The 20,585-nt window shown below is 49.8% G+C and overlaps 1 protein-coding gene across 13 annotated transcripts in view; it reads right to left on the bottom strand.

Annotated features, from left to right (window-relative positions):
- Positions 1-20,585, bottom strand: part of MAPT (microtubule associated protein tau) — a 101,968-nt gene that overhangs the window by 71,727 nt on the left and 9,656 nt on the right. Inside the window, exon 1 of one of the 13 annotated variants that reach the window (XM_073798205.1) lies at positions 4,961-5,267. The exons of the other annotated variants lie outside the window; for them this stretch is intronic. The gene's annotated coding sequence lies outside the window, so the exon portion shown is untranslated. Of the gene's footprint in view, positions 1-4,960; positions 5,268-20,585 lie in introns of those variants that run through there. 13 annotated transcript variants of the gene reach the window in all.

The following is a 20,585-nucleotide window of genomic DNA, read 5'->3' as shown; positions in this document are numbered from 1 at the left end:
GGGCCAGGGATGAGAAATCCAAGCAGGGCCCTCAGAGGGTGATGCTCCCAGCCAAGTCTGGCCCCTGCCCAGCCCTGAAACCAGAGGTTGGCCCTCTCGGCAGCCAGTGTGTGTGGTCCCTGCAGCCATGACCTACTTCCCAGTCTACCGGCAGGGAACTGGGCAGCCGTGACGAAGCAAAATTAAGCGGATCTGAAGTGAGCCCATGCTAGAAGAACTCTGAGCAGTGAGCAACGTTTTCTGGGGATGGGAGAGGAAGAGAGAGGAAGAGTGGAAGAGAGAGGAAGAGATGGAGAGAGGAAGAGTCCAATCTTGGAAATTAAAAAATTAATCAGGGGGTCGTAGAAAGAACAGGCTTTGGAGCTGAAAGATCTGGGCTCAAATTCTGGTTCTGCAATTTACTGGCTCTGTGATCTTGAGCGCATGACAATCATTGAGTCTCAGCTTCCTTATTTGTAATTTAGGGATATAACCCCACCTCTAGAGGCTGTCCTGAGATGAAGGAGAACTGTGTCTGCTCTCTGAGTCGCTGGCAGTCGGTATCTTAGTTCTCTCTCCTTTAGTTTTCAACAATGACACAAAATATTCTACAGACACAGAACCAAAGCCTGGTAGGGCCTAGGCATCCGATCTCAGGGCTGCATTGGTGGTCAGGCAGAGAAACTTCTCTAAGAATGATGAGTATACCAAAGTTTATCCAGGTAGGAACTTTGCTTGCCAAAAGGTGGATAGCTTGCCAGCAGGGGCTGGGTACCTATTACCAATTCCCCTTGGAACCTGGGCTTCAGACATCTGTTAGCAGCAAACCATGGCCAGGTAATCCTGGTATTTTAAATAAACATGTGCAAACTGTGGGTAATGAAGAATAAATCACCAGAACACTCCATACTTAGGAATTACGAGACTAGATTGCAGGTGGGAGAGAATAATAAGGAAGGAAGATGGAAAGAAGGAAGGTCTAAGCTGTGATTTAAAAGTAATGAAGGTTTTTGGTTTTTTTTTTTCAACACAGCTCTTTTTTTTTCTTAATATTTATTTATATTGGCTGCGCCGGGTCTTAGTTGCGGCATGTGGACTTCTTAGTTGCGGCATGTGGACTTCTTAGTTGTGACATGCATGTGGGATCTAGTTCCCCGACCACGGATCATACCCGGACCCCCTGTATTGGGAGCGCAGAGTCTTACCCACTGGGCCACCAGGGAAGTCCCATAATGAAGGTTTTGTTTTTGTTTTGTGGTAGAACGTTTATCGAGATCTTTCTATATATCCCTACTAAATAAGACACAAGTCTAGAGGTATGGGTGGCCATTTTTTACCACCGCCTGGGGAAGGCTATCTGAATCGTAGAAAGCGGAGCCAGGAGAGGGTGCATTCCAGGTTCTTGGTGACATCATCTGGGTGACTGGATCCAGCTGTACCTGAACTGAGCTCTATCCCTGACTTTTTAAAATCTGGAAACCAATAAATTATCTTTTGTGTTGATGCCAGTTTCTTCTGGCTTCTGTCAGTTGCAATTGAAAGACAAATACACCCTGGCTGAGCCCTGAAATCCTTTACTACCTATTCATGCCTCCCTCACCTAAAGTAACTTCTCCTTGTCTGTACAGTGGGTATAAATTATACCCTTCCCAGTCACTGGGCCTGCCCCATGCAAGGTGCATAAGAAAGCTTGGTTGAAATTAAATATGAAATTTCACAAAATAGGAAATTAACACATTATTACCTAAGCTGAATAGCCTTAGCCTCCTGTCTTTTGGAGGGGTTTGGGGAGATTAAATGTTCAGAGACTGATTTATTCATTCAAGAAAAGTTGAGTGTTAAGCACAATGCAGGTCATTGGTTCTCAAGCTTGTGCATTCAAACTCCCTACAGTGGGAATTCCCTGACTGTCCAGTGGTTAGGACTCCGTGCTTTCACTGCTGCGGCCTGGGTTCAATCCCTGGTTGGGGAACTAAGATCCTGCAAGCCGTGCGGCGGGGCCGAAAATAAAATAAAGTAAAATTCCCTACAGTGCTTTAAAAAGATACCTATTGCTACCTGGGCCCACCTCAAATTAGAATTCATTTGGCCTGGGATGGGGCCTGGGTATGATGAGTTTTAAAGGCTCCTCCGGTGGTTCTAATGTGTAGTTAAGGTTGGCAACCAGGGTGCAGGGGCTGGGACCACAGCAGTGACACAGACCTGTCCTTGCCCTTGTGAAGGCATCTCATGAGGGAGATAGTCGACAATCAAGTGAGACAAGTGTCACAAGGAAAGGACAGCAGGTCACTGGAGTCTAAGATGGGCACTTGTTAGCCTTGGGGGGTTGGAGAAAACTTCCCTGAAAAAGTGATGCTTATACTGAGACCTGAAGGATGAGTACAAGTGAGCAAGGTGAAGGGAGGGAGGAGGAAGGAACATTCCACGCAGAGGGAACAGTGCATGCAAAGGCCCTGAGGCAGGAAACTGCAGAGAGTTTTCAAGGAACTAAAAGATGACCCATGAGGCTGGAAGATGAGGAAAGTGGTGGTGCCAGAGGTTGAAGCCACTGGAATTTGGGACTTGTTTATTACTGCAGCATAAACCTGGCCTCGTTGACTAATACAAGTGGTTTTAGTAGAAAGATAGGGGGTGGAGTCCAGCTTGGATTCAGCTGAGGAGGGCAGGCGTGTGGGGAGAAAATGGAGTTTGCAGAAGTGTTGATGATGCTTTGAAAAGAAATCTGTCTGGGAAGAGGAGGACAGAGCTAGTGTGGTGGACTGAATGGGGGCATTTGTTTTGTTTTAAAGAAAAACAGCAAGGAGTCAGGAGAGAAGGAGAGGACAGAAACAGGAGAAGGTGGGAAAAAAAGCTAAGCAAGCTTCCTGAATGGTGGGAGAGGTGGAGGGATGGAATCCAGGGCATGGGGTGGGGGAGGGTCTGGCTTTAGCAGAGTCACCCAAGAGCTGCTGGAGAGGTGCACACAGCGAACTCTGGCCAAGTACAGAACAGTGCTGATTAGCATGTGAGGTGCTCTGGGCCGCCCACATAGGTCAACCCTGCAAAACACCTTGACCCCTGGGGGTACTTCCTAAGACTACCAAATCCCAGTATCCCCCCAACATTTAAGGACCATTTGCCTACAACAGAAAACAAATTAAATTGTCAAATCACACTGGTTGGGCTTCCCTGGTGGCGCAATGGTTAAGAATCTGCCTGCCAATGCAGGGGACACGGGTTCGAGACCTGGTCCAGGAAGATCCCACATGCCGCGGAGCAACTAAGACCATGTTCCACAACTACTGAGCCTGTGCTCTAGAGCCCGCAAGCCACAACCACTGAAGCCCGTGCGCCTAGAGCCCATGCTCCGCAACAAGAGAAGCCATCCCAATGAGAAGCCCATGCACCTCAACAAAGAGTAGCCCCCGCTCGCTGCAACTAGAGGAAGCCCGTGCACGGCGACAAAGGTCCAGTGCAGCCAAAAATAAATAAAATAAAATAAATTAATTAAAAAAATAAAGATTATGTGGTTAAAAAAAGAAAAAATCACATTGGTTATGTTTCCAGCATTCCTCTCCCCTCCCCCAATCTTTTACTTTGAAATTTTTCAAACTTACAGAAAAGTTACACAAATAATACAATCAGCACCTCTATATCCTTCTCCTAGACTCACCAACTGTTAATATTTGCAACATTTGCTTTCTCTCTGTCAGTCTCTGCATGTGTATGTATAATTATATACAAAACTTAATTTTAAACAATATTTTTCTTACTATAAAAGCAACACATGGGGACTTCCCTGGTTAGGGGAAGGCCAGTGGTTAGGACTCTGTGCACCGGCAAAGTATAAAGAAGTACGTACCTATAATCCTACCACAAGAAACATCACTATCAATATTTTCATATACTTTCTTTTGGGTTTTTGCCATGCATTTTCTTTCTTTTTTTCTTTGGCTGCACCACGCAGCATATGGGATAGCCGCAGGGATCGACCAGAGATCGACTCCCAACACCCACTGCATTGGAAGCGCGGAGTCTTAACCACTGGACTGCCAGGGAAGCCCTCCCATGCATTTTCAAACACAGTCAAGATTATTCTGAATATGCAATTTGTACCATACTTTTTTTTTTTACCATACTCTTTTATTACGTCAAGTATTTTCTCGATAATTTAAAATTCCATAGACATCATTTTCTAATGGCTACCTATATTCTACATAACCACTTCCCAGAGATTGGACATGTAGCCGGCTTTTGAAATTTCCTAGTGTAAACACTGGTGAGCATCTTAGTGTTTTCGTCCTTTTCATGTTTCTAATTATTTCTCTAGGACAGATTCCTAGAAGCAAAATTCTGGGTCAAAGGGTAGCAAACATTTTAAAGCCTCTCTTTACATCCTGCCAAAGCGCTTCTTGGAAATTGGTCCAAATTTTACTCCCACTAGCATTGTACGGGAGCAGACTTGAGTAAATGCTATTGTTGAATCGGGGAAGGACTGAGGGGCACAGATGGAGACAGGGGGTGACCCCCAAGGGGAGAACGTGTCACAAATCACCTTCCACAGTGGAAACCGGCAGGGGCGGGGGGCTGGAGAAATCCCAGCCTCCCAAGGCCTCCCATTCCTCCTGGCCCACTGCAGACACTCGAGACACGGCTGCTCCATGAATAAACAAATCCACAAACATGTATTTCTGCATTCCCATCACATGTCCAACACAAGATACAAAGAAAAGAAAATAGCGAGAGTTCATGGGGTGAACCGTGACAGCGGGCACACAGGAGTCAAAAGAAAATCCACCCTATGGGCAATACGGCAGGTTTTCTTAGGAGAGTCTGACCTCCTCTTAGGCTGATCATTTACAGACTTCCCACCCCCACAAGACAAGCCCCGATCTAATTCAGCTCCCAAATCCCAGCAGCTATGAAGAGGCAGGAGGGAAGAGACAGGGGTGAATTAAGTACCACTCCCCCAGCACCGCCCAGGAAAGGGCAGTGACGTTACCTAAGGAAGCAGCGGGGGTCTCTCGCAGCTGCTTCTCGGCCAGGAGCCGGCTGACAGAGTGGCTACAGAGATGAAAGGCAGTTTCCCGGCCCAGCGGTTTGTCGCGGACGTGCTGTCACTCCATCGGGACGGCTTTCCGTAAGCGACTCCTGGCTGTCTACATGGGCAGGAGCAACCCATATTGGGTGAGATGGGCTGAGCAGGGCCTGCAGGGGGGCTATGGGCACACACAGGCGCACACATGTGATGGAATTGACGTGCTGTGCCCCCAGGGGCTGCATGGTCAGGGAGGCCGGGCGTGACATCACAGTCACCCTGGGAGAAAAGCCAGGTCTGTGACGTCATGGAGTTCTGAGGCCTTTCTTCTCCTACTTTGCGCACTGTTTGGCCTTGTTTACCTTCAAAGAGGAAGTGATGGAAGAACAGGCAAAGAAGAGTGGTGTGGCGGAGGCTGGGAAGCCAGCCCATCGCTCTCCAATAGCACCCCTCTACTCCCTCGGCCCTGAATGGTGATGCACTGAGCAAAGGAGCCTTCAGAGGCCCAGGTGACTTGCACTCATGAGCTCTACACCTGCATCTGAAGCGGGCTTTGGAGAGTCCAGACTTGGAGCCCCTGATGGGGTGGTGAGGACGCTATATCCTGGTTTCACCATCTTGGACGAGGGGCTGCTTTCTCTCCTCTTCGTGTAGGCCTGCCAGGCCTGTCTCACAGCTGTGAAGCAGAACTAGGGCTGGATCCCAAGGGAGAGCGGGCTTGGGTGTGAAGTGCAAAATAAAGGGCTTGTGAAATCCACAAAGAGTGTACTTAAGGATCTGTTAAATCTAAACCCTTAGCTAGTACTTGCTACACGCAAGGCTCTTTTCTATGCACTTTACAAATCTTAATTCATTTAATTCTCTTCCCAGCGCTATGAGGTAGGTATTATCATTATTCCAATTTTATATGTGAGGAAACTCAGGCAGAGAGGCTGAATGACCTGGCCAAGTTTACACCACTAGGACACAGCAGTGCTGGGATTTGAGTCCAGGCCACCTGGCTCCACAGTGTGTGCAAAGATCAGGGTCTCATGCAACATGATACTGGCTGAGTCAATAACAGCTGCAGTCCCATCATGTGCTGCAGAGTGAGGAAGGCGGTTGTAAATGTAAAGACTTCGGTTACCTTTTACGGGAGCAACTCAGAACCACACAGAACCTAAAATGAAGGCTGGCTGGCTCTGGGCATTCACCCAAGTGCCCACAAGTAAACCCAGGATGGCCAGACCATGTCCAGGCTGCCCCTTGCCGGGCATGTCTTGTGCTCTTGAATCAGGAGTAAACTCTATGGGGCTTCTGAGCTAAACCAGCCATGGAAGGGTTGCTGTTTCCTGATGGTTCCGGGGATCTGCCCTAACCTGGCCTGACTTCCTGGTGGGGATCCAGTCCCAATGTCAGCCCCATCTTTGGGCCACATTCCGATCCCATTAGTGAAACACCTGAACCATGATAGAAGGCAACCAATGCTGCAAGAAGGCTTCAGGTAACACCTGTTCTAGGCGTCCTATCTTTTAAGAGTCTGTATATCAAGACGTCTCAACGTAATAACATAACACCTTTATCGTACATATAAAACTGACTTATAAGACCACAGTGTGTGTGAGTGTGTGGGTGTATATGTGTGTGTGTACCCTAGCTAGACTCTGAACTCCTCACGGGCCAGGACTGAGTGGTTCCCGAGTAGCCTGGTACCCGGCACATAGCAGACATCCAAACGGACACATTGGACCTTCTCACGTTTTACAGTATAACTTGTCTGGGCACTTCGGCTGGGAATTTTGATAAAACATCCCTTAACCTTAAAAGTTAAAAGATGGCAACCAAAAGGCATCAGATGAAAGGAATCCTCAAAGAGCAAACTATTAGGCCTTTGGAATGAGAGTCACAGACCTGCCTAGAGTTGCCATTATATAGAGCCAGAGAGAGGACTCAGGGAGTGTCCATTGGTCAAAAAAACACTTGCTGAGGGTCATGGGCTAGGTGCTTTGAACCTCCCTGAGGAATCTTCTAGTCCCTGCCCCTTACTTCCAGCTGGATGGTACCAGAATACCCCAAAGACACACCAGACCCCTTTTCCCCAAGGTCTCAAAATCCCCACCCCAGGAAGTGCTGTCTGGCTTGAATTCCTCCAGATAGAGTTTAAACCAGACCAAGAGCCCAGGAGTATATCACAGAGTTTAAAGCTGCGAAATCAGTAAGCCACACTTGAAAACAGGGATATTTGATTGAAGGACAACTTCTGATGTATCTTGAAAAGTTGGAATGATCTGGCTACGATGGGTCCACAAGACACTATCATCGTCTGGAGGCCCCCCCCCACGTTGGCATTTGGTGACAGGATGCTTGTCTGGGTTCTTTGCTCCTTGTCCCTTGGTAACAAGTGATTCGTTGTCACCCATTTAACTAAGCAACGCATAAACCCCCTCAGCTTTTCCTCCACGCCTGGTGACCCCAGGCCGGGCACCAAGCTTCCTCCAGGGCAAGCTGTCCTGATGGGGTCGTGAAGGCAAAGAGGGGTTGCGGTGTTCTGGGCTGAGAGGTGCTCTGACCCACATTGTCTTGCAGGACACACCCCCAAGATGCCTGCCAGGCCACGGGGTCTGGGTCTGGAGGAGAGAATTCTTCTGCAAGGGATGTTGATTACCCATTCCGGAGAACTTCCCACAGCCTGCTCTGCAACGGCCCTCACCAGCGAGAAACACTCCAACTTTCTGCCCAGATCTACACGGAGAAGCGCATAAAGGTTTTAGTCCCAATTCTTTTCATGACAAATCCTACTACAAGAACCGCTGAAGAGCAATTATCACTAAACTTTCATTTAAAAGTCTGGGGAGGGGAGGAAGGAGTACAAATCTTTGCGCTCAGATTTTTCCCACATTCATTTTTATTCCTGATGAACTGTTAATGGCTTGTTCATCATGCTGTATAACAATTGCGCAAAGACGCATACATTTACCACATGCTGGCCTTTCTGAGTTCATTCTGAATTTAATTATCATTAAGTACCCGCAGTGCGCCAGGCGCAAAATGCCAGATGAGGAGTGGGACGTGAGGCAGGCCCTGAGTCGCCAGTCAGCTGTCGCTAGAACCGCTCAGCTCTGCCGCGAGCGCCCCTGCAGGGCCACCCCCGCTGCCTCGGAGACTTCAGACGCGTTCCCCGCGAGTTAGTGGGTGACTGAGGGGGGCGTGTCTGTGGGATTCCCAGGCACTGGGCAGCCACCCCCGGCTTTGCCAGGGTGCTCCAGTCTGGTATCCCTGTGGGACAGGGGAGGGTCCAGGGCCAGATCTGAGCCACTGAAAGAGGGCAGGATGATGGAGCCGCCAGGCAGGCAGGAGGTCCACAGCTTGGGGAGAGGAGGCCCCTTGGGGAAGCAATGCTCGGGCTGGAGGGTCCTCCAGGCTGTGCTGCTGAGTGTGGCCCCTGAGAGCTGAGGGACAGTGTGGGAAGGTTACCTAGCCGCTCTGAGCCTCGGTTTCCCCAGGTGAAACAATGGAGGTAGAATCTGCAAACTCAATAGGCGATAGAGTGATGAAAGGAGATGAAGCAGGAGCACGCCAGCCATCACAGTTCTGTTCCCATCGCCACTGCCAACTCCGGCCAGGCAGCTGGTCAACAGCTTCAAGTACCAGACAGGTGACAGGGGAGCAGAGGGTTGGGAGAAAAGCCAAATCCATCCCTCCACATAAAAAAGAAAAAAAAAAAAAAAAAAAGGAACCTGAGGCCTAGGATCTGTACAAAGCAAGTGTGGTGCCCAGCGCATCACAGGTGCACACGGAGCCCAGGAAAACATTCCCGGCTCCTGTGTCCTCTGCCTACAGCTCATCTGGAAGGTTCTTCTGTCTAAGGCAGCCAGGTGCCCAGGCCAGCCCACCAAAGCCTAGTAACACAGCGTGTGTCTGAGATAGACCTTAGGGGCTCTGAGCTGCCGGGCCCATCTTGAGCCCCTTTAAACTCCTCTGAGCTTTAAGCCCCACCTGCCTCCAGTTGAGCCCAGCCATGGGGGCAGGTGGGGAGGGGGAGGAAAGAAATGTGAACCAGGCAGAGTAATGAGAGCCAGCTCCGGTGACGAGCCCACTGTGTCCCACAAGGTCGTTTGTGGGTGCAGCCATGGGAACTAACGGTAAGCAGGGCTCTCTGCACCAGGTCTGAGGAAACCTCGGGATCCTTCACAGGTAGCGGCAGGTGAGGGGCTGGGATGGGGCCTCTGGCCTCGGCAGGGGTGAGGGCGCCCTGGGAGGAGGGCACCTTTCCTTCCTCCTGTTCTGTGAGTCCTGGCATGCTGGATGTAAGAGGAAACACAATCTACCTGGGAAGAAACATCTCCTGGGGAGGCACCCCTGGGCCAGGTGGAAGGAGGAGTAAAGACTTATAACATCAGAAGGGTGGAAAGTGGAGTTGATGAGATGAATTTTCTCCAAATGTTATTTGTTTCTTTTTTCTTGATTATAAAAGTATTCATGGTACTTCCCTGGTGGTCCAGTGGGTAAGACTCCACGCTCCCAATGCAGGGGGCCCAGGTTCGATCCCTGGTCAGGGAACTAGATCCCGCATGCATGCTGCAACTAAGAAGTCTGCACGCAACTGAAGATCCCGTGTGCTGCAACTAAGACCCGGCACAGCCTAAATAAATAAATAATTTTTTTTAAAGAAAATAAATAAAATTCATGCTGCTGTCTGAATTTCTGATGAGAATCTCTTCACGTATTACTTACGTAATATTAAAAAAATTCCACGCACACACACAAAAGAAATACAGACCTATTGAATTTAAGAAAAAATGCAAGTGCGGAACGTAGAAAGTGAGAGCCTTCTGTAACCCCCATTCAGTTCTACAACCGCCTTCTAAACGCTTATCAAAGCAGGAGCATGTTTCCAGGTCGCTACCTATGGGTCCACCGTGATGACTGGTTACCATGGTGGGTGTTCAATAGTGTAACTAAGGGCCAGTCACTCACTGTGCTCTGTGCTTTACAGACATCACCACCACTCCTTACAGCAGCCCTGAAACAGAGGTGCTACTATTCCCATTTTTCAGATGAGGAACCGGGCTCAGAGAGGTCGAGCTACTTACCCAAGGTCACACAGCTAGGAGGGAGCAGCCAAGAGTCAACCCCTGTCAGCCCTCCTCCAAGGCCTGGGCACTTCCCACTACATCTCATCCACAATCCAGGATGGCAGGGAGAGGTGGGTAAACTGCATCTCATGTCCATTACTTAAGTATGACATAGTAACAATATAATGATTAAAACAACACTTGGGGAAAATTGTTTGAGTGGCTAAGAATAGGCCAGGCAGGTGCAGGGAGAGATGACCGTTGAGGAGCCCCCTTAGCAGCTTTTGTGCTAATAGTGGGATGGGCTGACTTTGGAAAGGAAGATGGTTCCAGGAGACAGCAAGGGGGGAAATAACCAAAGGGGACAGAAAAATGAAGGGCTTTGGGGCTCACCCCATGGGTGGGCCAAATGGCTTGGCAGTTCTGCCCTTCTTTCCCATACAGTGTGTCCATTGTTGGGAACTGCTTCATTTCTCTGGGCAAGAAAAACCTCATTAACCTAATTGATATTTTCCAGCAACAAATGTTGCATCTGTTATTTAAGCAGCCGGAGGGGGAGGCTATTCCACTAGGGACACCCACGCATCCTCCAGGAATGGTGGACGTTCTCTAGGAAAATCAGCATTTCTTTTTAAGCAGGGTGTATGCTTGTCTTTTCGAAAGGAGTGAAGACAACTCAGCCTGGCTGCCTTTTTTTTTTTTTTTTTTTTGCGGTATGCGGGCCTCTCACTGCTGTGGCCTCTCCCATTGCAGAGCACAGGCTCTGGATGCGCAGGCTCAGCGGCCATGGCTCACAGGCCCAGCTGCTCCACGGCATGTGGGATCCTCCCGGACCGGGGCACGAACCCACGTCCCCTGCATCGGCAGGCGGACTCTCAACCACTGCGCCACCAGGGAAGCCCCAGCCTGGCTGCTTTAGTGAACGGTCTCTTAGCCTTGACTCAGAGCCAATCTTTGAGAGACGGCTTTTCGTTGTTTTTGCTTTTGTTTTTCTCCTTGAGGGCACGTCCAGGCACAATACCCAGTCTAGCTCCCGCTGCTGCTCCCCCGAGGGGTAACTACTTGGCTTCAGAGCTGATTACTCAACACAGGCTCATGTGATCCCCCCGAGGCAGGTCTCACACTTGCTGTGAAGTGAAATGATTTGTCAAAATCAGTGAAACAAGGGATCCTTGGGAGGAGACCAGCAGGACACTGCAGGAGAAGAGGTCTTTTCAGTATGCAAGAAAGTGGGAATGTTCTGGAAAGCTGCTGCCCAAGGGACGCATCCGTAACTCAGATCGCGTGTCCCAGAGACTGGCCTCCATCATCCGAGAGGCTTCACCTTCACTTGATGGGATCTCAAATATTGGTGCTTCCTGGCCAGGCCTCCACCATGGGTCGGCTCCACTGGCCAGGTGGGTCTGAGGGTCCCTCTCTGGGGAAGGGGGCGAGATGGGGCACGGGAGGGCATCTGTGTGGGGAGGAAGGAGACCTGGGCTAGCCCAGCCTTGCCAAGAACTCACTGTGTGACTCTGGGGAGGTCACTTTACCTCTCTGGGCTGCGTCCTCATTTCTCAAGTGGCTCTGGCAGCTGTTAAAATGCCAGATTTGTGGTCCTTGTCACCTGTGCTGGCACCTCTGTGGATTTTTCTCAGTATAACTTTAGAAAGCGGGGAGGTGTGGGGGAAGGGAGGTCCCGACAGGAGAAGAAAGAGTTGAAGGGAAGGTGGTGACTCATTCTAAGGACGTCACCCGTCTGGGGGCTGCTCCCAACACTTTTTTTTTTTTTTCCCAACACTTTTATCTTCCTCTCTGGCCCCTTCTTTCTCCTCCCTCCCAGCCCCCTTGTCAGGCCGTGAGCTGCCGTCACAGGGAAGCTGGGGTGACTCTGTCAGGAAGACAGAGGAGGAGGTCTGCAGGGAGGCTGGGAGGTGGGACTGGGTGGGCTCTGGGGGCTCTTGCCCCTCCATGGTACTGGGAGGTCTGGGGCCCACAGGCCAGGCAGAGTGACCCTTAACTAACAAACAGTAGGAGATGCTCAGGCCTTGGGCTCAGGAAACTTACATTCTAGCCGTGGCCATGCCCGTCGCCCTCTCTGGAGAGAGCCGATGGGACAACATGATAATTAAAACTGAAACGAGGCCCTCAGAGGATTGGCTGCAACGTCCCTGAGGGCTGCAGTCCTGTGTCTGAAAGAGAAGACCAGCAGTGCATTTTTTGCTTCTCTGGGCGTGGCAGGCGTCCCCAAATAGCAGGGGCTGTGGCCCACATCCTTCAGGGAATGAGGGGGTTCTGGAGGGACTCTGGAACCTGCACCACGGAAGTCATTCCAGAAGAGACAGGCTCCTGCCCCACAGCAGGGCTGGGACCAGGAACCCCGCACCCTGTCCCACTGCTGAGGTTCTGGGGTGGCAGCTCCCGTTACTTCCCTTTCCCAACAGGAAGTACCACCGGCCTGGAGCGGCTGGGAGGACGAAATGAGGTCATCCGTGTGAAGCACCAAGAGAAAAAATGACACTGAGGTTGTTTTTGATATAAAACGATTGGGCACTGACACTGTAAAGCGGCACATCGTGCAGCCTGGCCTCGGAACGCGGCCACGGGGGTCTCACTTGCAACACAGGCCACCAGGCACTCTGGGGACCAGGGGGGCTCATGGGGCTAGTCTGGGTTGTCACAAACCACGACAAGGAGTCGACACTTACATAACACAGTAGCCCACCTTCCCCTGTCTTCCTCTACTCTCAAGGGAGCATTCTAGAAGGTGCTCTCTTGTGTTCCATTACACATTTTATATACACTGCACACACACACTGTGCGTGTGCTCCTGCTACATCCTATTCCTCCAGCTTATCTGGAAGGCTCCCCTGTCTGAGGCATGCAGTGCTCAGGCTAGCAGGCCAGGTAACAGAGCTTCCGCCCCTCTGGGAAATGAGGGTGAGGCCAGATCAGAGCTTCTCCACCAGGGGTTGTCATGCAGCACCTGGGGAGGCTCTCAAAGAACCTTCTTCCAGATGTGCTTATCTTTTTGAAGTGAGCTAGGGTCTGAGCATATATATAAATTTACCTTTAAAAAAGGTAATATGGGGGCTTCCCTGGTGGCACAGTGGTTAAGAATCCGCCTGCCAATGCAGGGGACACGGGTTTGAGCCCTGGTCCGGGAAGATCCCACATGCCACGGAGCAGCTCAGCCCGTGCGCCACAACTGTTGAGCCCACGTGCCACAACTACTGAAGCCCGCGTGCCTAGAGCCCGTGCTCTGCAACAAGAGAAGCCACCGCAATGAGAAGCCCGTGCACTGCAACGAAGAGTAGTCCCTGCTCGCTGCAATTAGAGAAAGCCCACATACAACAATGAAGACACAACGCAGCCAAAAAGTAAATAAATTTAGTTTTTTTGAAAAAGGTAATATGTACACAAGATAAAAGAGTACAGAGTGAAAATGGCATCTCCTGCCCACCCCCCAATTTCTCCCCCCAGAGGCTGCCATCAAAACCTGATTTTCACCTTTCCTTCCAGTGTCAGACTCCACATGCATGACTCATTCCCATGTACGCTCCCGCCTTTTACACAGATGGTAACACATGATGCCTACCTTGCTCCCGACTTAACAAGGAATCTGAGGGAGCAGCCAGAGCCGCGACTATGGACCTAGTGCATTTCTCCAGGGACCACAGTTTATTTAACCAGTTCCATACCGACTCTTTCCAGACTTTTGCATAACAGATAATTCCCCAATGAACCTCCATATATAAGCCTTTGCTCGCACAGAAACAGCAAATTCTCAGAAGCAGTGATGGTCTGCCAAAGGGCATCTGGTCAATCTTCTCTCCAGAAGTGGTGATTTTCCACTCCCACCGACAGCACACCCCAGCCAGCCAAGGGTTACCGCCCCTCCGGATCTTGGCCATCTCACCCACGTAACAGTGGCATCTTACTGTGGTTTTATCAGCAGTCCCTTAATTGTGGGCCAGGTCAAGCATCTTTTTCATGTTTAGTAACCCCCCCCACTTTTTTTTTTCTCCTGTAAACTACTTGCTTTTCTCTTTTCCGAGGCATGGTAAAGCATCTGGGGGCAATTCTGGGGTGTCCTAGGACCCCCTGCCAGTTCTGGATGACCCAAGGTCCCTTGAAGCTCTAACACCGTGGATTCTGGGAGCATCATTAAAAGCCCGAGGGTCCAGGGACTGTCCAAGTTTCAGAGAGCCCAATGGTAAGCAAGAGAAGCCCTCCGCAGCCCAGCAGGGAAAGCTGCGACTTTCGGCCCCGCCTCGGGCCTGAGTCTGAGCCTCTGAAGATAGATGTCCCGGCCTGGGCGTGGCAGCCCTCTCTGCATGGGAGAACGGGCCAGTTTGTCTTTAACTCGTGTTAGGGTGTGATGCCACGAGACACAATGGAGACATTTTGCATCTACTTCCATTGAGAGCTCCTCCTGGGAATCCAGAGCTAGCTCATTCCTGCAACATCTGCCCCCTCCCTCCATTTCAGGTCTGCCATGAAGTCCTCTCCTTCAGCCACTGGGATTTACCCAGCTGTTCTGCTCGGGCCCCACCATCCAACAGTGAAAGGGTACAAGACTCCCGGGGCAGCTCAAGTATCAGCAATGCACTGCGGCATCACTCAGGCTCTGCTAATGGCCATTTTTCATGTGATGTAGCTGGAACGGTTTGTAACTTAGCCTAGATGTACCAGATTAACGGCTATCTCCTCCACCCTTACACAGAGCTTCTGTTTTATGGGAAGAGCTCAAACGACTGCTGAAAAAATAAATCATTAACACCTGTCTAATTGCCCCCCTCTTTTGTCCAGAGGGTAGTTAGTAAAGTTCAAATTGGTTCCGTTGGACTGTGTTTACAAAGACTCCTAGCATGAGGAGGTACACTTCCTGACAGGCTCAACCAGCTTTCTTGCAAATTCAAAAGCCCCTTTCTTTGGTCCTGGGAATTAGGATTGCCGCATCAAATACAGGATGCCTAGTTCAGTTTTAACTTCAGATAAACAACAAATAATTTTTTGAGTGTGTGTCCCAAATATTGCATGAGACGTATTTAATTGTATTGGTTTCCCGTGGCTACTGTTAACAAATTATCACAAACTGAGTGGCTTAAAATAAGAGATATTTATTCACTCGTAGGTCTGGAGGCCAGAAGTCCAACCTCAGTGTCACTGGGCTGAAAGCAAGGTGTTGGCAGGGCCATGCTCCCTCCAGAAGCTCTAGGAGGAAATCCTTTGCTTTCTTCTTGTAGCTTCTGGCGGCTGCAGGCATACATGTCACTCTCATCTCCGCCTCCATCATTACATCATCTTCTCTCCCATGTTTTTCATCTCTCTCTGTCTGGCTCTTATAAGACACATGTGATTGCATTTAGGACCCAGATAATACAGGAATCTCATTTCAAGATCCTTAATTTAATCATATCTGCAAAGATCCTTTTCCCAAATAAGGTCATATTCTCAGGTTCTGGAGACTACGATCTGATATCTCAGGGTGGGGGGGCATTATGTAGCCTACTACACTTAAAAAAAAATTGTTCATCTGAAATCCAAATTTAACTAGGCATCCTGTGTCTTTTTTTTTTTTTTTTTGCGGTACGCGGGCCTCTCACTGTTGTAGCCTCTCCTGTTGCGGAGCACAGGCTCCGGATGCGCAGGCTCAGCGGCCATGGCTCACGGGCCCAGCCGCTCCACGGCATGTGGGATCCTCCCGGACCGGGGCACGAACCCGCGTCCCCTGCATCGGCAGGCGGACTCTCAACCACTGCGCCACCAGGGAAGCCCTCTGTGTCTTCACTTGCTAATTCTGGCAGCCCTACCTGGGCCTGAGCCACTCCTGAAATGGCTGGGATTTAAATGGTTTGCCTGAAAAGAATCTAAAAAAAGAGTGGATATATGCATATGTATAACTGATTCACTTTGCTGAACATCTGCAACGAACACATTGTAAATCAACTCTACTTCAATAAAATAAATTAAAAAAAAACATTTTCTTTGTCCCTGTCGGGGCGGGGGAGGAGGGAGGGAAGCAGTGTACAGCAAAGTGATTCAGTTATGCATACACATATATATCTATTCTTTTTCAGATTCTTTTCCATTATAGGTTATTACAAGATATTGAGTAGAGTTCCCTGTGCTGTACAGTAGGTCCTTGTTGGTTACCTATTTTATACATAGCAGTGTGTATATGTCAATCCCAATCTCCCAATTTATCCCTCCCCCTCCTAACTCTGCATCCAGGTCTGTGTGCAAAGGGGCCCACACCCCTCAGCTCCTGCCCGGAACCACGCAGCTAACCAGGTCTGCGCCCAGCACCAAGTACCACCAGGCACTCCAACTTTCTGTCTGCGGTGTTTTTAAGAATTTTCTTGAAGAAACACTTACTACTCACCCTGAAGGCAATTTATAGGCTGAAATGATCCCTGTGCCCGCCCCCGCCAAAAAACACAAAAAACAAAAATCCCAACAGATCAGAAACTAGGGCAGGATCTCACAGGTGGTATCTTGGCTGTACAGCCGGTGGTTTTTTTGTTTTTAATTTGGGGGAGAAAGTAGGAGGCAAGAACAGGACTGAGACCAGACTCTTGTTTTAGTTAGATGGAAGGGTGGCTATGGGAAGTGTATTTCAACACCATCAAAGTGCCCGGTGAGGTTGCGGCTTTAAGTAACGTAGTATGTGCAACCTCAACCTCGTGGCTGTCTGTCCCTCTCTTCCCTGATCCCCGTCACTTTTCCTGGTCCTAGAGCGTGAACTGCAGTGGTGTAGACCTGCGGGATATAGAGTGGACTGCTGAGTAAGGAGGACGGGGCAGTACCCAGGGGGCTTGGTGCCGCAGCTTTGGCCCCAACCCCTCCCTCCCTCCCTCCCCTCCCACTGTAACTCCCTCCCTCCCTCTCCTCCCACTGTAACCCGTTTTCCCTAACGGCCGGGGACTTGCTTCGGCGGCCCAGGGAAACCACTCACGTTGAATTAAATTTCTCCCTGCAGACACTGCCTGGGAACCTGAATGTCATCTTCCCTGAGTCTACACCCCAGGGCTCCTCTGGGGCCACATTTTCCAGGCTTTTGGTCCCATGTACCCCTCCATGGAAGTGTGGCAGGTGTGAACATTTTCCATGCTGGCAGAAAAATGAGCTTCACTATTTGGTAAGTGTAGACGCGCCCACGACACTAAATTTGGTTCTGCCGTCACCGCGGACATGAAGCAGCAGCCCAGTTTAGAGGCTAGCTTTCAGTTTAAAATATTTTCCCCGGGCTCGTATTACATATGACCCGATCACCGAGGCCGGAGGGCACGGCTTCTCCGGTCATTAGCACTAAAGACATGTCCGTTGGCATGAAGGGTGGAACCATGCGGGGCTCTGAGGGCATGGAGGCAGCAAGACAAGGTCCTGGACTGAGGCACCATCTGGCCCCCTCCCCAGCTGTGAAATCTCTGAACCTCAGTTTGCTCCTCTGCAAAATGAGGATGGTAATCCCTGCCTCGTAGGCGAGTGAGGGTTAAACGCAGCAATGTTTTTAGGAAAGTAAAAGCAACCTGTTACTACCATTATTATCAGCATCTTCATACAGCAAAACTAATATGGAATAACAGTTAAGTTGGTCTGAAGTAAGGCAAAGCAACAATTATAGAATATATTAAAGGAAACGTGACTTCTGTTATTTTAAGTATATAGAACAATTGAACCATGTACTAGGAGGTGGAGAATGTACTTTACTTAAAAGGGTAAAACTCATTTGACATCAGCCTGTCTGATTTATTAGTATCCAGCTTCATGATTCCAGAGTAATTATTTTGAGCTATGTATGTGCTCAGCTCTGTGACTGGGCAAGCTCTGTGACCCAGGGGAGCAGGAAAGCCACACAAGACACAAGCCTTGCCCTCAGAGAACATACAACCTCTTGCACACACAGAAAGGCAAGAGGTAGAACCATTAAGCGTTAACCTCTGCAGTGCTGATGACTGCTGAGAGATGAAACGTGTAGATCTACGGATCTTGTTGAGTGCAGTAGCTGGAGAAGGCTTTCAGAGGAGACAGAGATTAGGGAAGGTCGGCAGAGGGGAAGGAGGAGGGGACATTCTCAGCAAAGGTACCATGGATGAGCTGGGGCAGAAAGAGCATGCTGTTTATGAAGAAGCCAAGAGGCAGGCTGGCCAGCGGTGGGACCGGACCCGTAGGACCAGACAGGGAGGCCAGGCCGAGGCATGCGGACTTGGGCAGGCAGCGAGAGGTGGGATGTGACTCAGCAAGGGACAGAAAAGGCGATCTTGGACTCATGCTTGGATGGGGCAGGGCAGAGGACAGGGCTACTCTGGGAAGAAGAGTTTGGCAATGGTCTGCAAAACGGACTGGAGGTCAATTTCGGAACCGAACTTGGGAACAATCCATTATTGTTTCCACAATGATCCAAGGGTGAGGTGATAAGACCTACATTCCTTTTAGTGCTGGTGAGGAAGCACTGGAAAGGGAGGGGCAGGTCCAGGTGACATCTGGGAGGAAGGAAATGATGGCTAAGTCTGTTCCAGGAAAAGCGGGGGGAGCGGGGAGAAGAGTGTAAGACTCCAGGGTTTGCCACATGGGGACTTGAGGATGGCGGGTTCCAGTGACCAAAGCGGACAGGACCATGGTGGAACAAGGACAGCTTTGGGGAGAGCAGGGTAAACAAAGGTTGATGATGTGGGGACACCAGGTACCCAGGACTGATGCTCAAGGCCAGCCACTCAGTAGAACAGCCGGGCTGTTGTCAGGGTGGGGTGACACACAGCCCCTAAAATACTCCCCACTGTCCCCTTGCATGAGAAACCCTCCATTCACAGAGCAAAGGCAAACAGACTGCAGCCCAGCCCCAGCTCAATTCAAGTTCCAAGTGCAAGCGTTCAATTAATGAGCCTTCACTATGCCTCTTGCTGCCAAACAGCCATCAGAATATTATACCATCAAAGTCAACTCCAGACCTTAATCGCTCTTGACCTAAACGATCCCCTGCACGTGCTAAACACAGTGGCGGGAAGAGGCTGCCCCGGGCATAATTAGAATATGAGATTCTGCACCAAGTCCCTGCTTGATTAGGAGGAAACTGAAACCCCCTGAGAAAACAGAAAGGCTCCCAGGAAATTAGTTCCCTCTGAAGGTCACAGCATAAGCCCAGGAAGTCCCACTGGCAGGATGGGCTATCATCTGAGGTCACACTAAAGGAACCCCACCCACTGTCCTGCACCTGGCTATCGGCTTCCCCTCCAAAGAAGGGGCAGATAAGATCAGGACAGGCTGGACTGCGGCCATCTGTCTATCCATCCAGGGCTCAGGCCCAGCTGACTGGGTGCGCACTCCTGGGAAGCAGTGTGCACCGTCTGGCTGGCGCTAAAGGAGAGAGGTAGCAGCAGCGGCTATACTGTTCCAGGCTCAGCCCAAGAGAGACTTCAGATCAGGTGCATGACTGTGGCTCCCAGGAGGCGTCCCCCACCCCTGTGGCACTTGTTTTCTGAAAAGCCCAAAGGAATTCTCCTAGATTGTTTCATTTCAGTTCTGTGATTACCCAGTGAGAAGAAAGACCACATTATTGTCCATTTTGAGAAGGAAGATTGAATAATCCCCATTTTACAGATGGAACAATGAAGGTTTAGGAAATCTTTTTTTTTTTTTGGCCGAACCTCATGGCTTGTGGGATCTTAGTTCTCCAAGCAGGGATTGAACCTGGGCCCTTGGCAGTGAAAGTTCGGAGTCCTAACCACTGGTCCACAAGGGAATTCCAGGAAATCTTAATTACTGCCGCAACTGGTAGGTAAACAGGAAGATTGCAATTAAATTCAGGGCTGGGTAAGCCCAAGCAGTGAGTGATAACAGAGGCCCCACAAAATAAGAGGATGGCTAACTTCTGGAATTCAGTCTTGCTGGCAAGATTTATTGTTCAGATCAGGAGATGTTTTAAAAAGATTTTCACTTGGCCCAGATTGTCAACTTATAACATGAATCCTGTCGGTTAAAAAAATTTTTTCCCTGCATTTGCCATGAGACATCAAACATTGGTTCATAATTATTCATAGCACGTTAGTGACACTGAAAGGGATTTATTTCAGTGTATTCAGTCTGTATTAATACTCTGCAGGGAACAGAGTGCAGCCATCACTCACCGTGCTGCTAAGAAAGGAGGGACTTCAGAACTAAAGGGGGAAGAAATGCACCCAGTGGAGAGACACCCAGGAGGCATGTTATCCCCACAAGATTAACCCTGGGGAAAAGATTAAACAGGTTTAAAGAAGGTTCCGGTGAGTCTCTGAATGATCAGTCCTTTATTCAAGCAGGTTTAGGGATGTTCTGCAAAATCCTTCGTTTCTAAGCCAGCCTCATGGCGACAGCAGAGGCAGAAGTTGAACTGCTGTGCCATGGAGTGGGGACAGTGTAGAATTTCCCTGTTCTTAGGAAAAAGACAAGACAGAAAATGGATGGCAGAAGAGTTAGCGACTCTTCCAAAAGCTATTCCTGGTGATTCTTGGCAAGTGGCAACTTTGAAAGGGACAGGTTTCATACGAATCAAACCATTATTACCAAGTAATACC

This window comes from Tursiops truncatus, chromosome 20 (assembly GCF_011762595.2).
Source record: "Tursiops truncatus isolate mTurTru1 chromosome 20, mTurTru1.mat.Y, whole genome shotgun sequence".
Lineage (NCBI taxonomy): Eukaryota > Metazoa > Chordata > Mammalia > Artiodactyla > Delphinidae > Tursiops > Tursiops truncatus.
Note: the sequence above shows the minus strand (reverse complement) of the source record. Positions and strands in the feature narration are given on the sequence as shown.